The sequence below is a fragment of the Hetaerina americana genome, unplaced genomic scaffold, assembly GCF_022747635.1.
Source record: "Hetaerina americana unplaced genomic scaffold, ioHetAmer1.1.p SCAF_2, whole genome shotgun sequence".
NCBI lineage: Eukaryota > Metazoa > Arthropoda > Insecta > Odonata > Calopterygidae > Hetaerina > Hetaerina americana.
Window position 1 is genome coordinate 33,807,784 of NW_027286763.1, and position 22,767 is coordinate 33,830,550.

Here is a 22,767-nt window from a genome sequence, read left to right on the forward strand (position 1 = left end):
TTTATCTATAAATCTATGTGTGTATATGTATATATATATATATATATATATATATATATATATATATATATATATATATATATGATGGCATATAATATGAATTTTTACATCTGTTATTCACGGTATCATTCTTGTTTTGTATTAAAAATAATTAAATGGAACTCCGAGTAAAATATTTTCCTTATTCGAATAACAAATAAAATAATATAAAATAAAGATCTTTCTTTGTATTATAGGGGTGATACTTTCTCTCAAGCTGAAGTTATTAAGCTGAACGCATTAGTCCGATTTTAGCTTTGGCATGAAGAACACGACCGGGCTCTATGACTCCCTCCGTTAAATGAATTGTCACTTTAGGGTAATTATTTATTTATCAGACTTTCCTGGGACAGCTCAAGTTTATTAATGACCGCCTAAAATCCTATACGCAGTGTTATCTTATTCAAGACCGCAATTAGTTATTTCCTGAAGGGAAATAACCAAGTGCGGTCTTGAATATTCCACTGATAAGTCTTGAATTTCTTTCACTGATAAGTCTTAAAGGTCTTGAATATTCCACTGATAATTTTCCGCTGATAGTATAAAAGTGGTCTGATTGACTTACACTTTAAAATATACCATTAGTCAGTAAAAAAAACCTCAAGCATAACATTTCATCTCATTATTACAGACAAGACGAGTTTCGTTTCCAGACGTTCGTTCGTAAATGTATTTAAGGAATTTTGCCCGTATATGTGAGTCGTGAGGTTACACCTCTTTAATCGAGTTTAGGAAAATACAAGGTTAATTGCCGACAATGATTAAAGTAAAATAGACGGCAAACAATAATACGGCACCGTGGATCATATCGAGTTATATAGTGATTATTTTCAGAATTTTATAAATTTCGCAATTTCGGCTCTCGTGTTGGTAAGTGAAATCTAAATCATGTAATTCATTTGTTCAATTACGGATTCAATTATATTAGGTATTATCTTAAGGTATCGTTCATGTTCCGGGAATATTCTCTAGTTGAATGTCATCGTGCTCGGAAGATACTGCGGAAGAGGTACGGCTGAATTCCGCAATGCACCTTTTATGCACGACATTCAAGAGCGGAGCTCATGGAAGTCGATGCCCGTTTGGAGTCGAGTAAATCGCTTGGCCCTCAATTCAGTCCCCAGGGCTCTCGTTGGAATATGTCACAAGTGTCAATTGCGAAATCCACCTCGCCTATTCGCTTTACACGTTCCTGGCGGGGTAGCGCATCCACTCGTTGTATCATAATTGTATTTGTAAGTGATGGGATGAGCACTTGCGCCTTAAAATTGGGCTTGGCTAATTTTTGGCATCATCGTTTTTTTAATGTTGTCAAAACGTTGTGTTTGTAATGATGGATGAATGTAGATTAGTGTACGTCACTGCAACTTTGCGGTAGGGTCATCCGTCTTTGTACTACCAAATTTATTTACTGCATAGTACACAATTTTATTAAAACTAAAATTGAAAACTGAAAATATTAAAGCTTTCGGTAAAAATCGGTAAAACTTTATAATTAGTATGGCATATTTCGATTAACTTGCATCATTATCAAGTTTTCACACTAAAGATCACTTTTCAAATTGTGGAAACACGTCTAGAATCCATTCAAGTTTTATTGTAATAAGTTTTGAATTTAACACGAATGAATAGGTCATCAATACCTAACTTTAAACTAAATTATGCGTACAGTTTATAAAGATAATACCGTACACGTTGGAAAAATTAAGTACTTGGAAAAATTCTATATAATACATTTATTGAATCACTAAGTTCTTAATCTTTCTTCGTTGTTTGTTAATTTTTTTAATGACGCCTATATTGAGACATTGCAAATGTCATAATATTGAGACGTAATGAACCCCTCCTCCGAAATCTTTAGTGAAAGGTGAAAGATTCTTTCGATATAAGGTATTCCTTTCGGTGATAATAACCATAATAGCACATATTTTGCAACACAATCTATATTGTTCATAATGCCTCATTTATGTAATTAATTCAATACATTATATCTTATTTTGATATGCTTCGTTTATTTCTGAGCAATTGATCACTTCTGTTGTTCATTTAAAATTTAAACGTATTATTTTATACGCCCATACCGCTGCTTCGAAGGATTTCACATTGAGTGAGGAAATAAAATATCCTCAATTAGGAAATTAAGTAAAGTACAACGGAATAATATTGAAAGTGAACTCTATGGTTGTTATTGAACCTCTTTGTTGTTAAGTGAAATAATTTTAGATTGTATTGGCATTCGTCAGATACGATTAATAGCACTATCATAAATATTGGCTTACTGTTATGGGAACTTTTAATAAAGTGGTACACGCAATGAAAAGGCTGAAAAGAGTGAAATCGAATAAATTCAATCTTGTTGTCGCTGAAAACATAAATTATGAACATGCGATCGGCATACGGAGGTTGTTTGTCGCCTGATTTCTCATTAATTTTGAAGGATGTTCTCTAATTCGTACATGTTTTTGTCTTACTGATTTTGCCAAAGAAGAGGCCAAGAAGGGGTGATGAGGAGGAATTGGGTGAAAGTAAAATTAATAATTTGACAGCATAATTCTCTGCTAAATCATGCTCGACACACCATTCTTTAAAAGCCTCGTTTCACAGTTTAACCATGCGGAAACTGGTAGGTGGATAATTGTTTTAAATTTTTCAGTACTTTACATGTGCATCATCGTGATTGATGAGTAATTCACATTATTACAATGCATATACTCTCGTAAATGGCTAACAAATATACAAAATACGAAATTCATTATGGTATATGGTTTTCTTTAAGTCCAAATGAAAAAAATTGTGGACAAAGCGCGTGATTCGATAGCCATAATCGCCTCCGAAAAAAATTAAGACCACCAATGCAGAGTAGTAACACCGATAAAGATTTCATTTACTGAGAGAATATGTCGTAAAATTATATATATAATAGAAATGTTTATGTGAATAAAACGAATTGAAAATTTTAAATGTCGCAGAGTGAATGCCCGAGGAGGGGATCTACCAGTTCAGTGGGGGTTGGTGAAGAGGATGGCGATTGGCGGGGGCGGGAGACATTGAAATTCACGCGTTTGTTTTTTCTCCATTTGCAATCGGCGAATGCGCATTGCGTAAGACAGCCAATTGTGGGAGTAGAGAGATCTTCGATGACGTTGGTATCAAGGGAAGTAGGAGAGCACCAACGATGTGTAAAAAATATATATCTTTCCCTCTTGGGAGTCCATAAAACGCGATGATTGAGGCGAATAAAAATCTCATAATGGGATAAATGTTTTTCACGGCTGCCCGATCGACTTATTTTATAGTCTCCTCGTAACGACTTGTCCCTTATCGCAGCTCATTATTGAGAGGTTTATTCACAGATCAGTATAAATGTCGCGTCTGGAGGTCACTTGCGTTCGTCCTAACACCCATGTGGGTGACCTTGCAAACAGCTCCTGAATTATGGCCAAATTATTAAATAAAATGTGATTCTTTGATGGACAATTAAAAAAAATATTCTTTAATAATTTGGATTAGGACTTCATTTCATTTATCAGGAACATATGACGGCGTAGTTAACAATTTTAACATAGTAACCATTATTCGTTCAATAGTACCGATTAGAAGAATGAATACATCATATATTATATAATATTTAAATTCATAAGTGTAGTAAAGAAAGGTCGTAAGTGTTGCATGTATTTCCTCGAATGGAATGGAAATTTCATGATAGTAAATCGTTATGCTTTTTATTTACTTCTGTTTATTATATTTAGGTGTTTTAGTAAAAGTTACGATGCATTTTATTGCGAAACGAGGAATTCGTAATTCATTAATATTAACAGAATATTTTGAAAGTCCTTACAGGATTGGGGCATGAGGAGAGCGACGCCAGCCAGTCAGTTGAAGCGTGTTCATAAAGAAGAAAGTTGATAGTAATTAAGGAGTCTATTGTAGATTATATTTTACCAATGATTAATAGATATGTATAATTAGAAAAAATGCTGTCAGGCAGATAAATCATATTTTTCATCTGACTCCTAATTTTTCTGCACGTTATTATCAAGAGAAATGATTATATTGAATACATCTGCCTTTCGGGTGGCAACCTTCAAATTTTTCGTTTCCAACACTTAATGACACAGTGTGTTATTTTCTTGAATGCCACTGAGTACGAAATAAGACTAAACTAGATGTTTTTATAAATCTTTTCGTATCCAACTTCGGCGCAAAAACACTATCACGACTGATGCTAAGACCTAAATATTTCATAAGAAATTTTATTGCCATCATGAAAATACACTTAAATTGTTACGTTTTAGGACCAATGAATTTTATGTCTCGAGCCGATAACCTTCAACGCATTAAATAAACACATTTTAAGTAGATTGCTGGAATTCATTTATCACGTTAAATGAAAAAAACTATTTTAGCAGAATATTTTTATCTATCATTAACGCATGTTTATGGTCACATTTTCGGTGGCTTTAATATTTCAGTTTCTTGTGAAATTTTGTAGATTAGAAGACATATTTTTATATTTCATACCAGAGTGCAAGAGCTCAAAAGAAAATCAAATCCACGATATTGATGAAAGTTTCATCTATAAAAGCTTAACGCCAACGAATCTATCTATGTAATTTTGCGCTATAATCTTTTTGTGAGTTTACATTTCAGTCAGCACATATATTTTCAACAATGTGAGTCAAATATGTCTCTGTGCATTATTTGTATGCATAAATACATTTGCTGAGCAGCAAAGCTTGTCCTTAAATTTAAGCTAAAATAAACGACGCTAAAGCCTACCGGAAAACCCAAAAAATCGATTTTTATTGTTGTTTCATATCTATTTTGATATTTTTCCTTAGTTTATATACGATTAACTATAGTTAACGGATGTGTAGCGAGAAAGGTTTTGAGTGCATTCTTTTTTTTAAAAAAAGAGAATCATTCATATTTCACTATTATAAAACCTATAGTCAGCAGTATCTGGAGGTTTCTAGTCTCAATCCTATGGTTGTCTTCATGCCGAGAATTGAGTTCCTTATTCTGAGATGGGTGACCGTTCAAAAGAAATCTGTCTCTTCTATATACGTAGAACCAGTAGAACACTTCTATTAGAAAGGACATCTTTTCTATGATGCATAAACATATATGTTATTAGAACCAATTCTTGTTGCATGGCATCATCCGTCAACTGGGTCTTACATCATTAATTTCAATACTATACCATGAGCAAACAGTTTCAATGCTGAAGGATCTCAGGTTTTCCCGGCGTATGGTATTCAAGAAGTTCTCTCGGGTTTTCCACCGAGTCAGGTTGCAGTACACCGACGTTTCGAAGGCCGACTCTGCCACCCGAAGACGATGACAGAGTTAGCCTTCGAAACGTCGGTGTACTGCAACCTGACCCGGTGGGAAACCCGAGAGAACTTCTTGAGTTTCAATGCTTTCACGCCACCCCCAATCCTCTCTTTTTTCTGATTCCCCGAGTATTCACCAATATGAAATAAAGTCATTGGCCTCCAAAAGAGCTCTCACATGGATGCAAAAATGATGATATTAATTGAAATGGTATGGGTAATGCAAATCCGTGTGATCCAGGGAAGAGGAGAGAGAGTGACACCTGTAGTGGTACCTACGAACGAACACATCTGTATGCGGGCGGTCGCCATGTTTGTCCCCGCGGCCGAAAATCCTTCTCCTTCAATACCTCCCTCTTCAATCGACAGTTTGGGTGCAAGTGGTGAGGACCCGGGCGTCATGCCGATTGCCATAGGGCTCGAGGGGAATGAGTAGGCGGCGGCGCAAGGGTGAGGTGAGGCCAGGAGGCGGAGAATACTAATCATGAGAAGAGCCACGAGTGAGGGAACATTTTTCATCAGCAAGCTCACCTCAGATATGCCGCCGGGTAAGACTTCTGGGGTCGAGTGATGTCTTATACTGGTTATCTAATCTAACTCATTGTTATCATCGAGGTACTTGGCATTCTCAGGGTCCATTTTTGTGCATTGAAGGTCCCAAACTAAATGTCGTTTAAACAGCGACAAAAACTATGTAGCAATCGAGCTTTGGTAGAAAAACTCGTCGTATTTTTCCAATTTCCCGGCATCAGTGCAAGGGTAAGCTCTCCGCCCAACCCCAGCAACACCAAACTGATATAATTTTAGCACCAGCACTGCGTGTGAAACTGCAAGTGAGAAACTGGCTCCTCCAATATTACTACGTGAATTCGAACTCGGGAGTATCGTACGGCGAAATATCTACACTCCCATGTCATGCTAAGCATTGAATCAATAACTGAGGTAGTAAGCAGGGACAATATTTATTTTAAAGTCAATGACTACCTTGTGAAAGACATCACTTCGGTAGGGATAAAACTTGCAAGAGCTTTTGGTCCTCCTGAATGCGATTTTTTACGGTCGCTACAGTTATTGCGATATCTTCGTAGGCGAGACCACTTCTAAAAGACAAGGATGGGAACTCAGACAAAAGTTTTAATGCACCGCAAAGAGTGGGAGATAAAAGAGGGTGTAATGCCGGCACAGTGCAGGGAGACGCATTGAGTGCCGATGTGGCGGAGGGGTGAGGTAAGTCGCCGGCAACAATGGGCACGTCGAGACAGTGGGGACACTAAAATGGCGCCACCGAACAAAGCCCCTTTCCTCCATTTCCCCCGGCCCCTCCACCCTCTCCTAGTCAGCCAACCAGCCGGCTCCCGCACCCTTTACGTCACGAACTCCCTAGTTCCCCCCTACATCACCCGCCCTCCCCTCAAAAACCACCACTTTCATAATATGTCCTCCCATCGCCCTTCGCCGCGGGCCGCAACGCGGGGCGCATTTCAAACGCGGATTTTGGGAGAGCTAGGGATCCCTCCTTCGATGGCGATACCCATCCCCCAGTTCCCCTCGGCGGTGCCTCCCACCCCTCTTACTCCCTCCCTCCGTCGAGTAGGAGGCCTATCGCCTAGGATAACACGAATGGCGCGTTGAATGACGGGGAGTTAGTTGTTTCCGAATGCGCCCCCTGAATATTACACGCGTCGAGGACAATGGGTCATTAAATGGCCATTTGGGCGCCGCTTTAATGATTGATCGGCCACCGTCCCCTGAATGTTCAAATAGATTGCGCGGGAGCGGGGCAAGGGAGGGGGGAGGCGTGGATGTTTGTTTGATATGCCTACCAGCCGCGAAAGGTTCTCTCCTGATCATTACTCCTTATTAGGATTCCAATTAAAGTATTGGATCAGAGAGGGAATTGTGAGAATCTAAATCTGGGAATGGCATGGATCGTATATTACGAGGGCCCGTATACGCGCGAATCGTATGACCAATGTGCCGTTCATCCACTAGACATTTAAGCTGTATATGACGGATGGTATGAGAAGTAATAGGACCCTATTGTGTACCGTTGTAATTGTTATCCGTGATTATGCTGCATAATCTTCGTAATGCGCCTTAGAATAGATAAATTTAGACAGTCTTTTGAGAGATGATTTCGATGCTATGTTTAATCGATTAAAATGAGAATAAATTTATATTTTAGGTGATAAAGAATGATATTTAAATGAAAAATAATACTTTTTACTATCAATAAAAAAGGAATGATATAAAAATTATCATTTACTTTAGCATTCCATTCTTCAGTTTGTAGAACTAAAAAATCCGTCTTGTCAGATCGAACTCGATATTTTGAATTCCAGGAAATCCGCATCAACTATTTTGTTCGAAGTGATTTCCGTCCCGATGGAATTGTCTAAGAAAGGCTATCACCTAATTAGCGCTACACGTCGATTAGCGGGATTTTTTTATTTTTCTTAAACTTGTGTTCCTGTCTTCACTGTAATACCTTCCTAAGTTGGTCACTTCCGGTACTTTTTACGGTTTAGATTTTCATAAGCATCCGCTTAAGGTATTCTACCCCACCTCTTCTCCTTTTCGTCTTAAAAAATCAGTTCAAGACTGATCACACAGTTTAGTAATTTCTCCACCGAGCGACCTCGTCAAACAAAACCCCTTTCTTCCGTCGCTTGCAACTCATTGCTATTCCTATGCGATGCGCTCCCTCGAATGGCTACGCAACACGTGTTCCCTGAAGAAGTGAAACGTGAATTCTTATTAAAGAGCTTTAGTTTATGTCATAATAAAATATCCATTCTTGTCTTTATGTTTGATCGTCTGAATTTCATGATGAAATTTGATGTTGACTGTCATATTGACTCTCCCCTGATTTCGAAGTTGTTGATTCATTGAACTTCCCAAATTACAATTCTTCTACCTTTGGATAGAAGCCTTCGATTTTGATCGCCATTGACAGGCTGAAATTCAGTCACTATTTTTGTATACTGCCGGCCTAATTTTGGTTTGGAAAGCTGCTTTGGTGTTCGTACCAAGTGGCGGAAATCATTTTCTGATTTCTCCCAGTCAGCAAGAGAACTTGAGATTATGTGAAAATAAAACACTTGAAAATCAGCCATCGCGTATATGACGAGTTCATTACATATGACAATCCCACTTTTGGAGTCTGTCAGGGTATTTTAAGATTATTCAAGGTAGCAATCTATATTTAGAGCCGTCAACTCCTATTCTAGAGTTTGCAATCACCTATGAAGATATTCCGTGACCTTTTTTTGGAAGAAAAGTTCGAAATTCGAAAACCTCGAAAGTAGGGACATTTTAAAACAGGAGGGGAAATAAGGTGTGAGAAAAGAAGCTCAGAAGAGAGATTAAATATATCAGTTCATTAAATTCCGATAAAACTTCCTTATATTGAAATAATTTTTCAACGTTCCGAAAAATTCATTTTTAATCGTATTTTAGAAACAAACCTTGCGCCTCACATCACTGAAAATATGTGTTTCACTCCAGTTCTCTTTTGTGTTGATTCAAAGGCATCTTTGGAACACACTTTCCAATGATTGTCGATTAGTAGGTGACTTCCCTACGCTACGCATCCTTCTTCACGTCCTCATCATACCTGTGAATGGCTTCCCGTCTTGAATCCGGGGACGCAGATGGAGTTCGGAGGAGAGGTTGTGGTGGGAGAGGGTGTACCCACTCCAGGATCACCCCTCACTCATCCGGGATTCTCACGGCTGAGTACAAAGTATAGGTTGCCTAACGTTTCCATTGCCTCAACAAATGTTATTCTCTACACACATCCACACTCGGAGATAATAATGGAGTAATGAGCGTCGTTGCTTTGGCTGTAATGACAATTTTATTCAATCGCGTTTGCAAGTCGATTGACGTGATTGAACGCATTGAAAGGTGAGGGCACTAAGGAGGGAATAAATAGATTATAAATACACAAGAGGTGTTCGTACTGAATGAAAATTAGTATGATCTTGCAATACAGCAAATAAATCTCAAATGTCCTCTTTCGCAATCATCCGTTTGGGGAATTAGTTTGTATTCATGAAGAAAGTTGCATTCGAAAGCAATGTAAAGGAAAAATAGTCAAAGTAAATGTCTAAGTGTGCTACATATTTTAAAAATCCACAATGAGGTCAAGAATATGAAACTGTAATACCCCGTTGAGTAGATGCGGTAAATTGACATACGTGAAATAAATATTAATTAGTAAATAAATCTAGAATAAGTGATTAATTAAAAATAGCAATTTTCCACAAAAATAATGCGACCGGTTTCAATGTTACTACATCATCATCAGGCAATGTAGTAACATTGAAACCGGTCGCATTAAACTTTATTTTTGTGGAAAATTGCTATTTTTAATTAATCATGATATTCCACCATATCACGCCTGAAACGTCTCTTTTTACTAGAATAAGTGGTTCCCCTGTTCCTAGATGATGTCGTCATCATCATTCGCCCATTGGTGCAATCATTTCTTACTCAACCTACATGCAGATGTGAGTAATATTGCAAGATTTCAGATGCAAAAACATTAGAATGGCAATTTTTTCTCTATGCTATTTAACATACGTTCATGGTGGCTAATATAATTTCCATGCCCGTAGAGTTCAACTTCGATCTGTTTCTGTGCAACTGGAGATGAAAGGAAATAATTCAAGGGACAGGTTACGGTTAAACACGTCATCTTCTCCGTCAGAAGTTTCTTCGATGACTGTTAAAATTCCAACTCACATCTAATTAAAAGATTATGGTTTTTTGCGACTAATTTTCTTGTCTATCTCTTACAACGTCTGAGTGATTTATGTTGCAAAAAATGTTAAACGTAAAATGCAATGCAAAATTTCATGGGCCGTCCGTAAGTTGATAGTTTTATCAACTCAATTACAGACCAATCTCTAATCCTGAGAGCCTATATACATCATTCACTGCAAACAGTTGTAAATAGTTTATTTTTTTATGGCATCCCAAATCACTCGTCCGATTTTGTCTAGAGAATAATACTTTTTTTAAAAGTATCGGGAGTCTTAATGTATGGTTATCAATGAGAATTAATGCAATTATATTATGATGGGATGAATGGAAACATTTTTATGAAGTGGAAAAAGAACCAAAACATTTTTTGTAGACTTGATCAACTAGCGTTTAGCGAAGCGGCGATCATCTAGCGTTATAAATATAATTCACGACCCATGAATATTCCGTTTAATGCTGGAATCAGCAATGCTATGTTAATATAAAATAATACATTCTACCCTGTCTAAATTCTATTTCTATTTTGCAGTTCTTATCAATGAGCCAAATCTAACGCTTTGCTCAAAATAGAAATTTGAAAATATACTCCTACCGATAAAAGGTATTAATTACCTTGATCAACAAATTTTGGAGATTAGAACTGAATATAAAAATTTACTTCGAACTGTTTGTGAAAGTGAATAAAGCTGTGGATATGATTAGGACGTAAATAAAAGATTCCGTCAAATAAATACCCGCCAAATTTGTGCACCCGAATCAGCACCAGATGTTAGAAAATATATACAAAATGTTTCAATATTTCCCCGAAATGGAATCTTATTACCATTATCTAGGTAGAAAATGCATTTCTTTGAAGAACCAAACAATGGCGTTTTCAATCTCAAATTCTCATGCTTGTCTTTAAACCGGCAATGAACGAACGCTGTTCTGGTGAAGGTCGTTCCAAAAGAAGAGTCGAAGGATTCAGTTCTCCTGTTAACTTATTTCCTGGCCGTGCGGTTACGGACGATAGCAAACGTTATGAATGGGAGGGGTATACTGGGATCGGAGAAGACGTGACGAGATTAACGACGCGTGGGAGACTCATACTCCACAGGCATATCACATCGAGTATATACATATACGGGAAACATTCGGTGTTCGAAAATGCCTTACAATATCTATTTACTATTTACTCCTATATTACTGGTGAGTATCTAAAATTAATATCAGCAAAGGGGTCAGGGGACGCGGGAAACTTATATCTAACACTTCATTTTCTTCACAGGAAATATTTTGATCGATGCCCGTGATGTCATCTACGTTTGTATGACCAGAGCATTTTAATTGCTCTCCTTCAGAGCATTATCAGTTCATAACCTACTAATATGGTTATATTTCCTAAATGTGACTTCCCAAATATAACGCAATTTAACGTAAACATTAAAACAAACCAATTTCACCAAACATTTATGTTAAGTTTAAAAAAAACAGAAACACAGTTAAGAATCCGAAAGCCGGTTTCTCAGGCGATGATAGAGTTCACCTAACATTAAGCCGAATGGCGTGTGATTTTTACATCTCAGGGTAGGGGGGCCGAATCTTTTCTTGGTAAATAAGAGACACGTTCGTACGACTCGTGCATGTAAACGATAAGTCTTGAGTTGATCTTGGTCTTTACGTGGCACCTAACGTTTACTCTATACCACTTCTCACCTACTCAACTATTTGATTGATAAATATCATCAATTCTGGAATTTTGTTGGTCATCCCTTATATACACTGATAGGATGGATTTCGGCAAGTAGGAAGTCGCATTTTCAATAAATAGCTGCTCATAGTTGAGCACACATAAATACGGTTATTGCAGTACATTTTGTGCGGTAGTGCGGATTCAACATCGTTATTGATTTTAAGCACGCAGCATCATGAAAATATCATTCGGTACAACGTTAGTACCGCCCAGCCCTGCCGTTGACTCACGGTTCGCAAATCTCTGGCGGGGGGGGATGAGGTGCTTGGAGATAAGAGGGGAGGTTGTCAGAGGAGGGGGGGCCCTCTGCAGTCCTCCCCCTCCGAACGACGGCGGGCCGGGAGGAGGGTGGGGGATGCTGCCCCCGAATGCTATCCGCCCCTCGCCCCACCGCCTTCCCCGACCCACCACGGGGGAGGTGGGTCGGGGGAGGCGCCGAAGGCGAGGGCAGAAGCGCAGACTCCGGGGAAACGAAGAGAGAGCAAGGGGGATAGGGCGACTGTAGAGGTTTGAAGTATGGTTCGGGGCAGTGGGCGGAGATGCAGGAAGAGGAAGAAGGGACGTCGAGAAAGGGTCAACGGGGATCCTGATATTGGTTGATGCAAAGCTTTAAAAGACCCTAAACTGACGCTGTGGTCCAAATGGACAAATACTTTCATCGACTATCACCGATGAAATTCCAAAACCTTCCATTAACCTCATTGCTACGACTTGCATGTGATCACAAAGTTTCACCATGATGTACAAAATGCGTAAACAAAACGCCATACTTATCATATTAAGAAATTAACTTTTGAAAAATCATACAGAGAGAGGACCGCACTCTTTACGTTGGTGGCCATAAATTTGCGGTTAAATTGCTATTTCTGATAGCCTCATTCAATTCCAAAGCATTCGAAAAGAAATTATGAATTTTATTTCCGCATTTAGTGAAGTGGTTTCGATTATTTCTTTTAATAGCAAATGAAGCTGTTTTTGCCGTTAATTGGTGGAATTTGCACATCTTACGAAGAAAACGAAACGCCGCAATTCCACAGTAAAGTGTGGCCTTACTGTATTTCATTTTGTCTCTACGTTTTAAATGGCAAATCATGCAAATGCTTAAAAATAAGTTCTCCACGAATAATGAACCAATATTTATGAATGCAACTAATAGCTGCTCGCCGTATTCGGTGTCGTATGGAGTATCCCAAAGGATCGTAGTTAAGCAGGAGAGCATCGTACTATTGGATTTGATGGAAATGGGCTGAAATAGCGGGAAGGTGCAATAGGAATCAGAATAGACTCTACAATTGCGAACGGCCTATTTACGTGTTCATTCACTAATGGTGTATTTTAAATTATATCGCTGACGTGTTTCACAGCAGAAAAAAAGTTGACTTTTCGTGGAGTAGTAAGTTAATTTCTGAGAGTTATTATTTTTTATACCTTCAGTAAAAATCGGAAAGCAATCGCACATGCAAATATCGAACGGATTTCGGCAAGTTTTTAATGCTTGATGTGTTGCACGTTGGAATAAAATGACATCTTTCGCCCCTCTAACGCCATTTCAAAAGAAGGGAAGAATTGTTCCGCTCCGCCCAGGAGAGGGAAACAAAATGTAGTGGAAAGGGGAGGGGGTTGTAGACGGATGTTTGGCATATCAACGTGGCATACCCACACTCCCTTCCTCCAACCCTTTCCCTCCCCTCCCCCGTAGCCACTCCCCCCTCCCTCGCCACCCTCGTCCAATCCGGGCGCATCTTCGCCCCTTATAGCCCCTCGATCCGTCACGCGTCTGTCACCGCTGCTCCGCGAACACCCATTGGTCGATACACATTGGCAACGTTCTCTCTCGCCCACCCACGCCGACGCATAGCCGCGACACCCCACGGCACCCATCCACGCACCATTCCCACCAACCTCTTCCCAATCTCCTCACCCTCTTGACTCTCTTCCTCACTCTCCTCCACCCTATTTCGGCAACGTTGCCAATTTTTTCGTTTTCGGAGCATTTGTTTTACGTCTCCTGCCCTCCACCCTGATCGAGTTCCTTTTGCAGCGTACCTTCCCTTCTCCCGTCGAGTAGTCCCACTTGCACAGGACAAATTATCACTCTCCTCACACCCTCGTGATTTATCACCCGGCACCCTCCTGAATGGAAGTTTACCCAGTCGAAATGTTAAAACATTCTCGCTCGACCAGGTCACCACATAATTTAATTAAAAACACTAGGAACCGCTCCTCCGATGTAAGCAAAATCGGTAAAAGTGGAAAAAATATTTGCTCACCAATCAGCCACGGAGCATTACAACGACTAACGTTTCTCTAATGATTCTAGCCAACCAGCTAAAAAGATAATAAATAAATGTTTAGAATCTCGCTTTATTGAGTCTAACAAACAAAGGATTCTATTTTTATGAACGATTCTCGTTGGAATTAATTCCATGAAAACAGAACACTCGGGACTCATTAGTTTCAGATTATTGAAATATACGAGTGATTGATGAGACCGAGTTATTATGTCCCCTCTACCAATTTCTTAAACTTAAACCCTTCACCAAACCGCTTGCGAGTCAGCCATGCCATGGTTCCAAATCAGATTTGGCAACCTTGACTTCGCACGTTACGGGGGAAGGCATCTTCCCATCAAGTAAACAGAAACTCCCTTACCAACTCACTCCTCCGCCTCCAAATCAACCCCTTCCCTCGCCGCCTCCACCCCCTTACTTTGTCTTTTCCCCCACCCTCAACCCATCCCGTCCCCAATCAGTAAACGGGAATCTCCACCATCCACTTGTGAATAAGCCAGCATGCATCACATGTTTGGTAAGCGTTCCCACAATAGCATCATGTGGGAACCATACACAGAATGCTAATCAATGAGAAGGTTTATAATAATTCACGTCAGTTTTATTGCTGACTGAAACAGGTGCTGCATAAATTAATAAGGGAAATTTTAACTGTGATATTGTAGGATTACCGTGAATCAATTTGAGGAAAACGATGTAGTTAGGTAAGGAAAAAAATTCGGGACAGTTCTGGGAAGTCAGGATTTTTCAAGCCCGAAAAACTTATTTTTCGCGTACTCATCAGTGACATTTCATTGGTGGTAAATTATAAGCAATATCTTTTTTGAGGAGCTACGAGTATATTGAAAGAATAGGAAATTTTGCTTACCATTTGACCACTATGGCAGTGCGATTGACGGCTCACCTGAGAGTCATAATCCCAAAGTGTTTTACATTGGCGTGATGAGCTATCCCGGATTCAGTTCACGTTTCCATGAAGTCATTCATCAGAGACATTCATGGAGTAAACGCTTCCATCATTCCATGTACTCTGAATGGATCGTAGAGACTCCTGAACTTCCACGCATTTTTGGGTGAAATTTATTTAATCAACGGGAAACTGGAAATTTTTCGATAAACTTCTACTTAAACCGGGATCTATGAATGATCTGTGAATGATTTGTGTGTTCATTCTGTGATGTATTGTTAACTACCAGATATGTTCTCCAACACCAAGACTTTTACTCTGTGCTCATTATCGAAATCATATTGATGAAATTTTAAGGCACTTAAAATATTTCATCATCAGCATTTTTTTCTATGCCTTAATGTGCTCGCTCATGCAGAGAAAATTAAAATACCGAAAAGTTTCCGCCTCCTATTGTATGGGCGGGTAGTGGCGTTGCTGTTGCGCCCGAGAGGAAAAAGCTGGTCTCTGGTGCAGCACGGATTTCTCAGAAAATTTAAATCGTCTCTGTTCGGTTGATACTGGTATTGGATCCTCAAAACATTTGCAGATACATTCGAAAGGATTTTTTGTATCGAAACCGCCAGAGAATAACATCTGTGTAAAAGCTTTTCTCTAAAAACAAAAATATTGAGGCCCTTCCACCTTGGACAAATACTTTACAAATAAATGTCGGTCTCATTCCATATTAGGAAATTGAGAGTGGGCAAAGTACGCAAATGAAATGGAAAAGAGGGACAAATTTCATTTCGAATAGGAACTAACCCGATTCATTGGGTAGTGCATAACATCCCACGAGAATCTATAGGCGCGATATCTGAAGTCATATCGCCGTCCACTAAGTGACGCACGACAAATTACCGGTGACGGTCATTGGGAGGAGTTTTCGTCTGACGTAATTGGGTTACGGTCGTATCTATTCCTCTTTAAATATATGGGTTTGGCGAGTCGATATTTCTCCGTCTCTGACTTGGTATATATAGGCGACGGGTCAAATGACAGAAATATACGATTCTTATTATATTCCAAACTCTAACAAAAATGTCAAAAAATGTTGCGAATGAGCCGATTTGGTTGGCATCACCAGCTTAATACGCCGACGCTTAGCAAACTCTCTTCCCTTGGGAATCGAGCTGAATTCGAAGACAAGAGACGACTAATTTATGCCACGAATCAACGGGCGGGTGGAGAGTTTCTTAGTTCGAACGTCGTCGAAAGGGGAGGCGCTGTCGTGCTCGGGGGAGGTGGGCGTCCTCCGAGGGACAGGGGTTGACACTTCGTCTCCTCCTCCCTCCCGCCCTTCACCCCTCCGCCACCCCCAGACACCAAAGCCCTCCCTCCTCCCCCCCCCGTCCGACCGTCTTGGAGCGGAATCACGTCTCGCCGAGTTGGGTGCTAAAGGCAGTGCTTTCGCCCACTCACGACTGGTCGACTCGTCTCATTTTGCAATTACAGTCACACACATATGCCTATAGCTTAGTCTCTTCCTCTTTTATTACACCGACTGCTTTAAAGCAAATGACTTCAAAGGCGGAGATTAGTGACTTATTTTAGAATAAAATAATCAATTCGATTTCTTTATTTTATAATTTGAATCGGGGCCTTTAATGAACCCTGGATATAATGATAATGAAATATGTCAGTTAGATCAGTACAGGATACTGTAATTGGATACTTTTGGGTCGGTATTCGATCATGTAATAATGGAGTAAGTCAATCATATTCTTGATCATATTCGCATACTGATATCGAGCCATCAGCCATTTGAACCGGGGTCGGCTGAATGAGCCAGTTAAAATTAGAAAAATTAATATTAATATCTATCACGAAATAAGTTGAAGCTTACATAAATGGCACAATTGCATTATGGAGCTAATATCTACAGGTCTAAGTTGCGATTTGTTGATACAGTCATTTCGGTGTAAATCGAAGCCCTGAGCATCCTACTAATTGAAATAGGAGGACGTATTACGGAAGGGTGAAAGGAGTAGGTTAATACGTAGCCAGAGTTCTGTAATATACGAGAAAATTCGCCAATCAATCCGTCGTCAGAAGTTTATTCTTCACTGCGGAGCCACTGAAAACCGTGGCAAATCCATGGAAAACCAGACACCTTCAGCTGGAAGCAGATTTCCTTATGTCAAAAAGCTTTATGGTAAGGTTGCTCCGACGGAAGAGATTTGATACTAGTTCTCCGTTTTTCAATCACGTGGAAATCACGTCCGTCCACATCCAGGATCTAGATAGATGCCCGTAAATCAGCGACCGGGGCCGACCGGGGTTGAAAGCCGATTCGCCCGGAGATGCTTCCGAGGATTGAGGATAAAGAGCCTTCGGGCATCTTTCACAAAATAGCCACCGTTCAACTTCTCGTGTACCTTTTCTGTGTCTCATTAATATATTCCAGTCAATAATTTATAAATCGATCGACTTCCTCGGAAAATTATGAGAGATTACGGGATGCATTTAGCCGATTGCTTCGACCAGCTTCACTCTCAGTCGTCACTTGATCTGAAGGGAGGTTGAGTGTCGTGGGGATGGAGAGCCCTTCGTCGTAGTCATGGAGACGCACGGCGCCGCCCAGGAGCGGTCGTTCGCCTCCAGTCCGCAGCACAAACGACTGGCGCTGCCTCCTCCGCCAAACCTTCCCCCCTGCCCCTCCGCAACCTCAACCACCGCCGGGTCGGAGCTTGGCCTCCCGCTGCTGCTTCTTCGGCCACTGCCGCCTCTGCCGACTACCGTGTGCCGATCTGCGACACTCGACGGCGTATTGCCTATTATATATAAGTTCCACGCACAGGCACGCGAGGGCACGCTCAAACTGTCCCGTGTGTCCACCCACGAATTCATTTCCCCGGCACGCAACGCGGCCGCGCCTCCCCAGCCGAGGGGCGAGGAGAGGGCGGAAGAGCACTGAGTGGCGGAGGAATGGGGTGCGTAGGGGAAAGAGAGAGGGATTTCCTCATTTGTCAACAAGAGCATATAGTGACGTGCGGCAAAATGGTTGTGTTGTCAAGCACCTCATTGAATGGGTCGGTAATTTTATTTTTCGTGGGCCGGAGAGAGAACGCCGGGGTGTTGGCAGAGCACCTACCCCTGCAATAAGTCTTCCGCGATTAAATAAGCATCCTAAAACCAAGGGCTCAAAAGGTTATGGCCCAATATTCTGCTGGCCTGATTCATACTAAAGTCGTGTTTCTTGCCATAATTACAAATCGAATGTTTACAGTTCGTGTTAACCAACAATATTTGGTTCAAAATTTTGCGCACAATAGACATCAAAATATTACGATTTTTTTTAGTTATTACTTTTATTTTTTTTTTAATCTACATAGCATATATATTAAATGCTTAATTTAATAAGTATTTCAAAGTATTAACAATTATTATTCTCAAGTTTGCTCAAGTCAGTATTAACCAGGGAAACCTTTCACTATTGTAAATTGAAGCATCCATAAAATTTGATAAGCCAAAAATATTTCACTGCTGTCATTTAGATCATGAGTCAAATTAACATCCTAATGTTTTCCGCTAAACCGCTAATGCTTTCCTAATTATCATATATGTAGACAATGCTAATCGGTCTCCTAAAATTACTTTGAGTGGCAGATTGGGCCCGTGATTTAATCGAATTCGCCATGTGAGCCGCAGTCTCAGACATGTACTTCAACGTACACAAAAATATCTGCACTTGTTATGAAAAAACACGAAATTCACGAAAATTAACGTGGAATCATCTAAATTGCTCGTATAAAAGACACCTCCTTTTTATTATAACCACTATATGTATAGCTTTCTTCGTCATTACTTAAAACACAACCGGCTATGTTTATCTGCAAGGATATTTATGACCTTATCATCAGCAAGCATCATGTTCATTTAGCCGCAAAAGTTTAAGCTGGAATCTTCCACTCTTCTTTCCATAGGTTTACCTATGTTTTGAAGCATTATAGGGTCAAATACGTTTTCGCTTAGTCTAATACACATGCGAACAAGATAATATATAGGAATTCACAATGCAAACGTCCCACAATCTGTGGCCCAAGTTCTTGAAGGCCGTAGGATGCCGACAGTTGACGAATGAAAACGAACGCTTATGGCAAAAAAAATCCACATTAAACGATACCACGCGAAACAGGGAACCCAGATTTTAAAATAAACCCCGCTTCTCAACCACCTGAATACTAATGTTTAGAAAGATCGTCCTTTCCCCTCTCATTGAGCCGGTCTTGATCAATTCCCCGGACTTCACTCTAACGCCTTCCCTTAATTATCACCCTTCAACCCGAACCGTAACTATAGAATACTATCTTCTTTACCATTGACAAAGTATTTAATATCACCCTTCAAGTCCGACTCCACACTTTTATTCCCTTGATGACGAATTGGTGACGTAAATCCATAGCTACGTCACCTAATGCCTACCTGTTGGGCCGGATGGCCGTTCAAATAAAATAACCGGTCGAACGTATTTGTGCATTATCTATCCTGCATGAATAGAATGCTACCCGGTATTTAGTGACTGCGCTGCTATTGTTCCCACCATGTTTATTGGGTTACCTCATTTGCCTTCTTAGTATAATCAATGGAGTATTTACTATGAGTATAATAATCGTAAAGTGTACGACAGATGTGGCTAGTATTCGGTTTCCCCTTTCCACGTGCCCTTTCGGTTTTACCATATGAATGCGGAAGTATGATGTAGTAGTGGTGATCTAAAAACTCCTGCCGCACATCCTTGAGACGGCTTGCGGGGTAGTGTAAAGATGTAGATGTACCCCTGCAGAGAAGCGACGAACATGGTGACACACGAGATAATGCAGCACTCAGTAATATTTCTCCAATATTTTCCCGTGTTTCAAATTCCTGCACCTATCTTATCTATTGGTAACTACGTACTTCATTTTTTTCCGGGAATGGAATTATTTTCCTTTGCCGCTACTTTTATTGTGATGAATAATGGAACATTAGGAATGAAAACCATCTAACAAAAATGTTTAATTGACTTTCCACGAATGGATTCAAAGTATATACTGCTGCTTCCTTCCCCTTAGGATTTTCTAAAGCCACCTCTTAATCAATTGCATAATTCATGAAGAGAATTTTTTATAGTTAGGACAGTCGTCATTATTCCTCGTGTTGCATTTTTTTGATTGCTAATCAATGTTAAATGCGGCCCTCGGATACACGACGAGCAAATGGAAATGAACGAAAATATCCCTGCACATGCTCTCACATTTGAATTTAGAAATACTTAAACAGCATTTCTAGTGTAGCATCATAGCGTACATTTAAAAAGAAGTGAAACAGATTTGGCTTTTAACACTCATCTAATTCACGGCGTGTGGGTATTGAACGAAGCAGCAAGTTTTGAAGTCACAAATCACGAGTATTGAAGCAGCTCGAGAATGAGTCACGTTCACGGAACTTCTGGCCGCGACCACGGAAATGCAGTGCGCAGGCCCAGAGTTTTGTCGTGATACTCTGTCGTGACTTGATGGCATTGTCTCCAGTCAAAAATCAATGGAGGGGAATGCATCTCCTGCTATTTTCGGAAATGCACAAACCCACGTAATTTTCAGATGTCTGGTTCGGATAATAATACATTTCTTCTTAAACTCTAAATTAGCGAAATCTTGTAATTATTGTTTTAATTAAATATCCGAATTGCCCATTGCATTCGAATGCTGAGCCTAAAGCGCATGCGACTTAGCGATTTCCGAGGCGGACTACGCGTGTAGTAGGCAGTATAGTTCGGCAGTGTTGGGTGGGCGGCGCCAGGGCCACCCACTCGGGAGGAGAGCCATGCTCGGCGCTCCGCTCACTCACGGCACTCTGTCCTAAACGGTTCCGGTCAACAAATGACGACCACCGTGCTCGAAATATCTACAACTTGAATTCCAATTCGAAGTACGTACACGTGCCAAAATATTGTGAAACGTGTTTGAAATTCTTCCCATGAATCCGTTGGGCACAAGCTTCTCCCGCTCAGTTGCCATTACTACTTGGGCAACCTTATGAAATTTTAATGTAATAACGTTCTTTGACTATGCTCCGAATTCTCCCTGTAATTTCAACTTTTTAAAAAAAGAGTGATTCGATAAATCCAGTGGTAGTCATTGAATTTTTTTAGAAAATTTCGTAATGAGAACTCCCTTCATTGAGACTTCGGTGTGAAAAGAATCGTTAACAAATCTTCCGTTCATGCGTGAGGTACCAGATGAATTATTAAGCTAAGTTGCATACTCGATCCACAGTTCTCGCTATCGAGTCACTATGCATAACATCCATCCGTTATGCAAACCGATATCCATTTATGATGCCCTTCAAGCCGACGCTAGGATGTGTTGCTGAGGTGATCGCCAAACAGGGCATACAACATTGGAATTGTATCTATAACTAAAAGTTTAGAATGTTACTGTAAAGATAATTCAAACTACGAAAATATTTGGGGTTAAAAAAGTTTTACCTGTTGTACTTTAATTCAATATTAGGTATAAAAAGCATGCGAAAAGAGTGACTAGCAAATCTTGGCCAATAAATTTTCTTGATTTGATATGATTATAAGTTATTCTGGAAGGTTCATAAATGAAGACGTTTCTCCATGAACAGTTGAAAGGAGTTGAGGATTGGAAGCATGAACAAAGAGAATTAATCAATCAACGGGAAGTTTCTGAGAGTGGAATACAGACTAGATTCTATGACAGAGGTGTATGTGGAAGTGAACTGGGACGACATTAGGACGACCTTTCCTCTGCCCAGATACTATCCATCGATTTTCACTTTCAACTGTGACTCTAAATAATTAGCATTTATAGCTTCCAAAGGATTTTCGTCTTTCCATCCACCCAGCAACGTCCTTCCTCTTCAGGAATAGGGATCTCGCAAGATATCTATTCATATGCAGCACATCGATAAACTTTGATTCGACTTAAAAGCGAGCAGGAGGAGGCATCCGAATAGCCATACATTTGGGAGCGAATTCGTATTAGAATTTATGCAAGGAGAGAGATATATACTATATAATATACAAGTATGCATGTTAACTAATAAGAGTAGATTAAAATCCATTAAATTTATCTAATTCAAAGATGGTATATTTCTAACTTGGGAGTTCCCTAAATAGCAATAGCCACAAGATTACGCGAAATCACACACACTTCGGCTGATTGCCGGCATCAGCAATCAGAAAAACGCTTATGAAAGTAATGAAAATGAAATGGGGAGACCAACTGAGTGAACAAAATATCAGTTCTTAAAATAATGGGTGGAAAGATATCAACGGAAGTCACAATAAAGTGAGAAAAACTAATCGGACACATTCTGAGGAACAATGGTATTGCCTAAGGGTCGTAATGGAAGGAACAATAGAAGGGAAACTCTTGAGGAAGACCAAGGATGAATAACGAGAAGGAATCGATTGCAGATGTCAGCATAAGGGGCTGTGCAGGAATTAAGAGATTGACAGGATAGCTTAGATGTCTGCGGCAAACCAGGATTGATAATCCATTATGGTGGTGATGATAGGACAACCCATGAAGAAGTGTGTACCTGTGACGAATAGGAGCTCATCCACGGCTCTTTAACCAGTGGAGTCGACTGCTTTCGGGACAAGTGTGAAGGAGTTCAATATCAGACTCCGAGCGACCTTTA

General features: G+C 40.0%; 1 protein-coding gene and 1 non-coding gene across 2 annotated transcripts in view; both read right to left on the reverse strand.

The window, feature by feature from the left end:
• Nucleotides 1–22,767, reverse strand: part of LOC139688066 (homeobox protein EMX1-like) — a 144,499-nt gene that overhangs the window by 60,221 nt on the left and 61,511 nt on the right. The gene's annotated exons all lie outside the window — the stretch shown is intronic.
• Nucleotides 1,831–1,942, reverse strand: LOC139688455 (U5 spliceosomal RNA). Its single transcript, XR_011700758.1, has one exon. It is a non-coding gene; the product is annotated as a U5 spliceosomal RNA (small nuclear RNA).